Below are 8621 nucleotides of genomic sequence, written 5' to 3'. Positions count from 1 at the left end.
ATGCCACTGACCAACCAAGTGGAAACAGAGATAAAAAAAAATGGGACTATATTAAACTAAGCAGCTTCTGCACCACAAAAGATACAGTGACCAGAATACAAAGGCAATCTACAGAATGGGAAAGGATATTCACCCTATACCCATCAGATAAGGGGTTGATATCAAGTATATACAAGGCACTGGTTGGAATCTGCAAGAAGATAACATCCAACCCCATCAAAAAATGGGGCTATGAAATGAACAGAAACTTTTTCAAGGAAGAAATACAAATGGCTAAAAGACACATGAAAAAATGCCCTTCATCACTATCATCAGAGAGATGCATATCAAAACAACTATTAGATACCACCTCACACCAAAGAGACTGACCCACATCCAAAAGAACAAAAGCAACTGCTGTTGGCGTGGATGTGGGGGGAAAGGGACTCTCCTACACTGCCTGCAGGACTGCCAACTGGTTCAGCCCTTTTGGAAAACAGTATGGACGCTTCTCAGAAAGTTAAAAATTGAGCTCCCATTTGACCCAGCAATACCACTTTTGGGAATATATCCCGGAGAGGCAAAAAATGTATAGTCGAAATGACATCTGCACTCAAATGTTCATTGCAGCACTGTTTACAATAGCCAGAATCTGGAAAAACCCGAGTGCCCAAGAACAGATGACTGGTTAAAGAAACTTTGGTACATCTACACAATAGAATACTATGTAGCTGTTAGAAAAGATGAAGTAATGAACTTTGCATATAAGTGGATCAACATGGAAAGTATCATGCTAAGTGAAATGAGTCAAAAAAGAGAGAAACACACTTAAAAAGATTGCTCTCATCTGTAGAATATAAAGTAACAGAATGGGAGACTAGCACCCAAGAATAGTAGAGATAAGTACCAGGAGGTTGGCTTCACGGGTTGGAAGCTGGCCTCACATGCTGGAGGAAAATGCAGCTCAGATGGAGAAGGGAACACCAGGTCAAGTGTGGTTCGAGGACCCGCAGGGGATGGGAGATGCGCACTGAAAGTAGACTATAGATCAAACACGATGGCCACTGAACACCTCTGTTGCAAACCACAACACTTAAAAGGAGAGAGAGAATAAAAGGGAATGCTGTGCCACAGAGGTGGGGTGGGGTGGGGGCATGGGATGGGGCATGGGAAGGATACTGGGATCATCAGTGGTGGAGAATGGGCATTGGTGGAAGGATGGGTACTCAAGCATTGTATGACTGAAACACAAGCACAAAAACTTGTAAGTCTGTAACGGTGATTCACTAATAGTTTTTTTTAAATATTCAAAAGAAGGACTTATTAGTAACTAACTTTTCACTTAAAAATTTAAGTTATCCTGGATAAGGAAATACACTGGTTTAAGGAGAACATACCTAGATCATCTTTGGCCCCAGAGTACAGGGAGGAGAAGGAAAGAAATAGAAGTGAAGGGGAATGGGGAGTAGAGAGAGATGAGAAGCAATGGGGCTAAGGCTCAAGGAGACTCAGGTAAATTGGTGATGTTAAAGAATGATAGAGCTATATATCCAAACCATAGAGTCAACAACACAGTTTGAGATCCAAACTTTAATAACCAAATTTTAAAAGTGCTTGTCAAGTTGGTAAGCTGGGACTGGGGTGGGTGGGTAGGAGAGGCAATCTGGGAACACTGGGATAGGGGAGTTAACACTGGTAGTGAGGTTGGTGATGGAACATTCTATGTCAAAAACCCAGCCATGAATATCTTTGTAATTCGTGGTACTTTAGTAAAATAAAATTTTGAAGAAAAAGAAAAGCACCAGATGGAAGTAAATGAAAAAATTTAAAGATAATAGGAATTCACCTCCATTGAGTAACTCATGTGCTAGACCCTACGTTAAATGCTTACCCCATTGAATTCTCTGAAGGACCTTGAGATTCTCACTTTAAAAAGAACGAGCTGATTCTCTGTGTTAGACCCATTGCAACTGCAGAGTTCCTGGTCTTAAGTGTTACATCGCACTGTCAATCCATCTATCATTGAGGACCTCCTCTTCTTTAAAGGTAATTACCACAGATTTTTTGAACATGGTTTCTGGTTTCTGCCATTATTTCTCTGATTGAATTGCCGACATTATTTTGCCACCTCAACACACACACATACACACATACACACAATCTATAACCTTTACCTGGTTTATCAGGATGTAATTACAGCCTCTGATAACTCTCAAACTCCAACACTCTCTTAAGCTCTTCGAAGCCCTGCTTTTTGCTCCTTTCAAGTGCTTGTCAATTTTGAAATGTCTGAAAAGATCACTGCTAATGCAGAACCCTGAAATCCACAAAATTTTTAACTGTTCTTCTTTTACTTTTCTATTTTCTTTCAGTTTTCTAGGTCTCCTAAGCACTCAAAGTTATTAGATTGTAGTTAATGAGTCTAATTCTTGGTCAAACACTAAGTCTCTCCTCTCAGTCTCTCTGAAAACCACTAGTATTTAGGAGAGCTAAAATTTAGGACCCATAAAATGGAACTTGAACAATTGAGTCCATTCATAAAACAATCCTTCAAACTCAGTCTCTCTTCTTTTCCTCACCAGTTGCTCTGGCTCAGTTCAGTGTTATTCCGGATGTGCTTATGTAACCAACTCGATTTGCCCAAATTTAGTCAACCTGTCTATCTCTTACTTACATAGTGTCAGCTCACCCTGTGCCAGGGAACAATTTTAAACCACACAATAGTTGAAGAAGTTCTTTAAGGAAAAAGCTGTAGTAGCTATGCACTTCCTACTCAAAAACATCCCTATTTAGCCTGGTGTTTCTAGGCCCTTGGGATCATAAAACCAAACCAGACATAATCCTTTCTTCCTTCTCTCCAGGCGTTTTTCTGACCAAATTATTGTTCTGTGCTTCTCTAGTTCTGGTACCTTTCGCCTACTTAAGCACATCACACACATGCCCTATCACTTAAGGCCCAGGATCTCAAACTTTAGACTCCATAATTCCCCGGAGAGGTTTTTAAACATCTCAAATGACCAAGTCTCACTCTCCAGATATTTTTAATCAGTTGAGTTGTGGCAGAGCCCACCGAATTGTCATCTTAGTTGATAAGTCTTCAGTGAGTTTTTTCCCCCTCTCTTCTAAATTGATCTCTTCTAATTGATCTCTTCTAAATCCCCCTAATCATTTCTGTTCCTCTCCTTGTAATTATAGTCCTCCCTAAAATATAAGAACGTGTGCTCATAATTGTTGCTTCTTTAGTTTTACAAGGGAAATAATTAGATCATTATTATCTCAATATTCTATACTATAAAATCATATCACATATTCAATATCATGACTCAATAAATCAAAAATTTGAAGTTCCCTTTGGGTCAGTAATCTGGGGCACCTGCCTGATTTTTTGTTGTTGTTGTTTTTTGCTTTTTGGGTCACACCCAGTGATGCACAGGGGTTACTCCTGGCTCATGCACTCAGTAATTACTTCTGGCGTTGCTCGGAGGACCATATGGGATGCTGGGAATCAAACCTGGGTTGGCCTTGTGCAAGGCAAACACCCTACCTCCTGTGCTATCATTCCAGCCTTGACTTGCATGTTTTTAAAATTGTGTTTCCTTCTATCACCCCAAATTTCCAGATTGAAAATGGATATGTAGATAGCATCTGGAAACTTGCAATTAACTGATGAAGAGGATTAAAGACAAAATGTTTATTGTATACGGTAGCTAGCAATAGAAATGGCTTGCTGGAGGCAGGGATGGAGTTCTACAATAGAGCACTTGCCTTGCATGTGTGAGGCTCTGGGTTCAATCCCTGCACAGCAAGCAAAATAAAACAAACAGAAACCCAAAGTAGCTAGCTAGATGGTTAGGATTATATAATTAAATGTCTAATTCAATAAAGAAAAGAAAGAGAGGTTACTATTGGAGGAACAAATAGGTTTCCTTATGAAACACCACTAGATTTTTAGGCAAACAAGCATGAAACATTAAAAGTTTCTGATAATGTTCTATGAATGTGAATGGGAAATCATGTTTATATTTATGATAGGATTACTCTTATTGTTTCTCCTCCTATTATTTGTTCCTCAAATGGGGAATTTATAACAAAATTATGTCTCAGAAGTTGCTGACTTTATGAAGAAAAATGATGCTAAAAGAAAGTTTAATATTGTATCTATTGAATCACGATGCCTTCAGTTTAAATTATTCATGATACAAACTGCAGTTCTGAGCAAGTCCCTAAAGATCAGATCAAATGTTTAAAGAATTCAATAAAATATTTTGATTCAATATGATTGTGATGAAATTTTGAATAGTTGAAGGCGAAAAAGAAATAAACCATCCCTTTAGGAGAAAAAGCACAGTTAATTTTCCATTCTGTACTTAACCAAATATTAGATATCTAAATATATAGATATATCTTTGTGATCATCAGAAACCAAATTAAATTTTGTTTTATATTGCGAATGCAGAATCCAACATTATTTTTGCTTTTACACATACAGATTTTACTATGCTACAATAATTAATGAAGCTTTATCTTGTCACTAAATACTCACCTTAGTATCTCAAATTCAATGTATTAGATAACTTCTACCCCTACAGAAAAACAAAAGGTAAACGGAATTATGTTCTCTTTGGAATATTTTTAATGCCAATTGAGAACTATCAATAGTAAGGAATGTCACAGGTATTCCAGACAGTAAGTGCTATGAAATTCATTCTTTGATGACCCAGAATAGATAAACCAAATGTTTACAAAACATACAGGTATGGAGGACTGAAGGAAATAAACTGCCTGAATGCTACCTGCTATGATCCATATATGAGAACTAAGACATATTGTAATAAAAAAGTGAAATATTTGTATCACTCCAAAACGATCTCTGTGCTCATTGAAAATTAACACTACCCCTGATAAACCCATGCAGCATTGGTCCACATCCTGCTACTTAAGAAATTTTGCATTTGCAAAATTTTACATTACTGGAATCAACATTATGTATTCTATCTTATCTACCAAAGCAGGTAGAGCATTTGTCTTGCATGCGGCTGACCTGGGTTCGATTCCTCTGTCCCTCTTGGAGATCCCAGAAAGCTACCAAGAGTATCCCACCCACACGGCAGAGCCCGGCAAGCTACCGGTGCATTTTTGATATGCCAAAAACAGTAACAAGTCTCACAATGGAGAGTAGCATTGCTAGTGCCTGCTTGAGCAAATCAATGAACAACGGGATGACAGTGCTACAGTGCTACAGTTTTTGAAGTCATCTATGTCACTGCATATATAGATTACTTGTATCACTTGTCTTCCCATTGATCTTCGATTTGCTCCAGCGGGAGCCAGCAACGTCCCTGCCGCGTGCTAGTGTAGCCCAATGATATCTGCTCGCTCCAGGAACAGGAAGTGCCTCAAACCGTTCATTCAGGGTTTTGACGAAGAAGTCTGACCATCTCATTGGTGGGCGGGGCAACGCAGTCTTTTGACGTCCGGTGGAATCTAGTCAGGAACAGCTCTAGTCCAGCGATCGTCTCTGAAGCGCATTACATGTCCAGCGCATCTGATTTTTGATATCTTGGCAAATGAGACAGCATCCCTGATTCTTGATCATCGATGGAAGTCGGAACTCCAGATTCCTTCTCTCACTTGAGTGAGACGTGATACTCCTAGCATAGCTCTTTTGATTTAAACATTTAAATCCTGAGTGTGTGGAGAGCAGTCATGAGCACAGCGGTGGCACTTTTAAATTTACCTGCTGTCCATCAGTATATCTTCTTTAAGCAAGTGCCTGTTTAGCCCCTTTTATTTCAGACCCATGAAGTGGAGGGCTAGGGGCGGGCCGGTGAGCAAGAGTCCATGTGGGCGCCGGCACAGTGGGTGGGGTCCTCACCGCGGAGGTGCAGCATCTCCGGGTGCAGGAGGCGGTGGACTTCCTGGTGAAGGGCCTGAAGCATGAGGACATCTGGAAGATGCAGAGTGTCAAGTTCCGGTGCAGTTCCAGCTGCTGTGAGGGCACCCAGGCGACCATGCAGCAGGTGCACCAGTACATCCCTGCACTGCTGGCCCAAGTCCGGGCCCTGGTGACGGGGGAGCTGGAGAAGTCCCAGGACTGACTGGCCCAATGCACCATGCATTGCAATGACAAAGCCAAAGATTCAATGGATGCAGGGAGTAAAGAGCTTCAGGCGAAACGACAGCTGGAGAATTGTGTGACCAAATGTGTGGATGACCACATGCATCTCATCCCAACCATGACCAAGAAGATGAAAGGGTCTCTCTCATCCACTGCAAAATAGAAGTCTGTGTCTCCAGCCATGGACACTAAGGGCAGGAGTCTCTGAAAGAGAGAAATGGGAATGTTGGTCTTTTTAAACAGTGTCAACAAATGAAGAAAATAAGGAAGGCAGCAAGTTTAAGGCTGGTTACTTGCCTCTGGATACTGGTTCCTTTATTTTTCCAGTCTTAGAAGTGAAAAAAGGAGGGCTGGAGCGATAGCACAGCAGGTAGGGCATTTGCCTTGCACGCGGCCGACCTGGGTTCGATTCCCAGCATCCCATATGATCCCCTGAGAACCGCCAGGGTTAATTTCTGAGTGCAGAGCCAGGAGTGACCCCTGTGCATCACGAGGTGTGACCCAAAAAGCAAAAAAAATTTAAAAAGTGAGAAAGGAAAAAACTGGTGCTTAAGTTTGGATCAGAGATAACATAGGAGACATTTAAGAACCTAAATATCTGTGGCAAGTGCTTGTCCTGTCTGTAGGAGCTCTCATACCAGATCATAGTTCTCCTGCTTCTTAGCACTCAGTTGGGTACCAGGAAGCTGGCAAATTCCTCTCATGTGCCAGTGATCTTAAGGAGAATGAAGGAAGGTGTTTGTTCCAAGCTCCTGTTGACCATAAAGATCACCGCATCTTTTTTCATAAACTGGTAAAGCAAAACTCCATGAGGTCTCTAATTTAGGGGTGGGGCGCGGGGGCGGGGGACCAGGTCTGTATTTTGCTTGGTTTTATTTTATATGCAAGAGCAGGAAATTGGTTTAAGACACATGTAAAAAACTAAGGCTCGAGGGGGTATGCACTCGCGGGCTCTCCATGCGGCTCTGTCTCATCACCCGAGTTCGGTGCTCTGGAACCGCTGTGTATGGGCTGGATCGGGATAGCCGTTGGCCAAGGACTGGCAAGGGAAGAACGAGGATCAAGCTGGTTGCTGATTAGTTACCGTTTATTCAATCTTCCATCTTTCTCATCTCCGCACTCCCAGCTCCATCCTCTCTCTGGATCTACTCCAGCCTTTCTCGCTTCTCTCGGTCTCTCCTCCTACTTGTCTCTCCCACCTTCCCTCTAGGCTACCCCCAGCCTGGTAGCAAAATCAACATAAGAAAGCCCTTCCTGAGGGCAGGGCATTCCAAAGCCCTTCCTGACTCTTAAGGTTTTTTTCCTTTCCTTAGTCCAAACACTTATTAACATCTTAATACTAGTTATTTTTGTATGGACAGAGCAAGAGATACATTGAGGCTTGCAAGGCAGCTCTCCTGGGAACATCTTGCCACAGACTCAGACCACAGCACTCAGGCCAGATTAATCATTCCTCACCCTAGCAGGGTCCAAATCTAGTTATCACTGTTTGGATCATGACAACATTTGTCCATGATCAAGCTCTTAACTTATAGTTAAGCATTAGGCACTTTGGCCAGGCCCATCTCGATGCCAGGGTAGCACACAACTCACCACTTGCCCTGGGTCCGTTTCGTCCCTCGCCGGGACCCTGCTTTTGGGGGTGCTAGGAAGTAAGGGCAGCTGAGGCTTAGGTCGAGAGAACAGATGCCTAGGAGGAAAATATCATGTAGAGTCAAATGACTTCCAGGTTACAAAAGCATAGCATTTGCTAAGTCTTCCTGTGTCCATACAAAAAAGACATTGCTCTGAATAAACTATGCAAAGGACGCAAGGAGAAGAGAAAAACAATATTTACAAGTCAACAGAACACTAAGAAAGAAGCTACAAATAAACAAAGAGGAATGGGAGCACTGTAAAGGGAATAACCCAATAAACCTAAGCTACCTGAGGCTATGTAATCCTACAGACACAGCTGGGGAACAAAGATAGTTTGTTTAAGAACTTTGAAGTTCTCTGTGTCTATTTGTGGCCATCACAATGTGAATGTACAACTACTTGAAGTTTTCCAGCTTTGCATCTTTCAGCTTGGAGACTGCAGAAACCTGTGAGTCTGAGGCAGAGCTTCTCTCTTACTGGCTGCCAGAATGGAACCAAGGCTCTCTGCAACTGAGTGCAACTGAGACACTCTCCCTGGGAGAGAGAGGGGCGTTGTTTGGGTGTATACCAATGTACAAGAATGAACAGTGATAGAGCAACTCCTCACTGCTGAAAGAGTTTGACTGGGGCTAGAAAAACCTGGCTTTCATGGGGAATGCAGTGAAAGCCTAAACTCAGCATTGCATGTTGTGCACTGGCCCCCTAAAATAACAGAGCCCTAGGGAAGCAATCCCTTGGCAACAGAGAGAAAAAGCAAGTAGCTAGGGGTTGGCAGGAGTTGTGACTGCTTTAGAGCAAAGAAAAACAATCCATTCAGCAAATACACTTTTGCCTGGGGCTGTACATCCTTCATTACCCCAGTACCAGTGCCTTATCATTTTGGTGA

The 8621-nt window shown here is 42.0% G+C and overlaps 1 pseudogene; it reads left to right on the top strand.

The window, feature by feature from the left end:
* Positions 1–1464: 1464 nt before the first annotated feature.
* On the top strand, positions 1465–6260 carry LOC101538211 (protein FAM136A-like; annotated as a pseudogene).
* The last annotated feature ends 2361 nt before the right edge of the window (positions 6261–8621 follow it).

This window comes from Sorex araneus, chromosome 6, assembly GCF_027595985.1.
Source record: "Sorex araneus isolate mSorAra2 chromosome 6, mSorAra2.pri, whole genome shotgun sequence".
Lineage (NCBI taxonomy): Eukaryota > Metazoa > Chordata > Mammalia > Eulipotyphla > Soricidae > Sorex > Sorex araneus.
The sequence above is the reverse complement of the archived record's forward strand: the minus strand, read 5'-3'. Positions and strand labels throughout refer to the sequence as shown.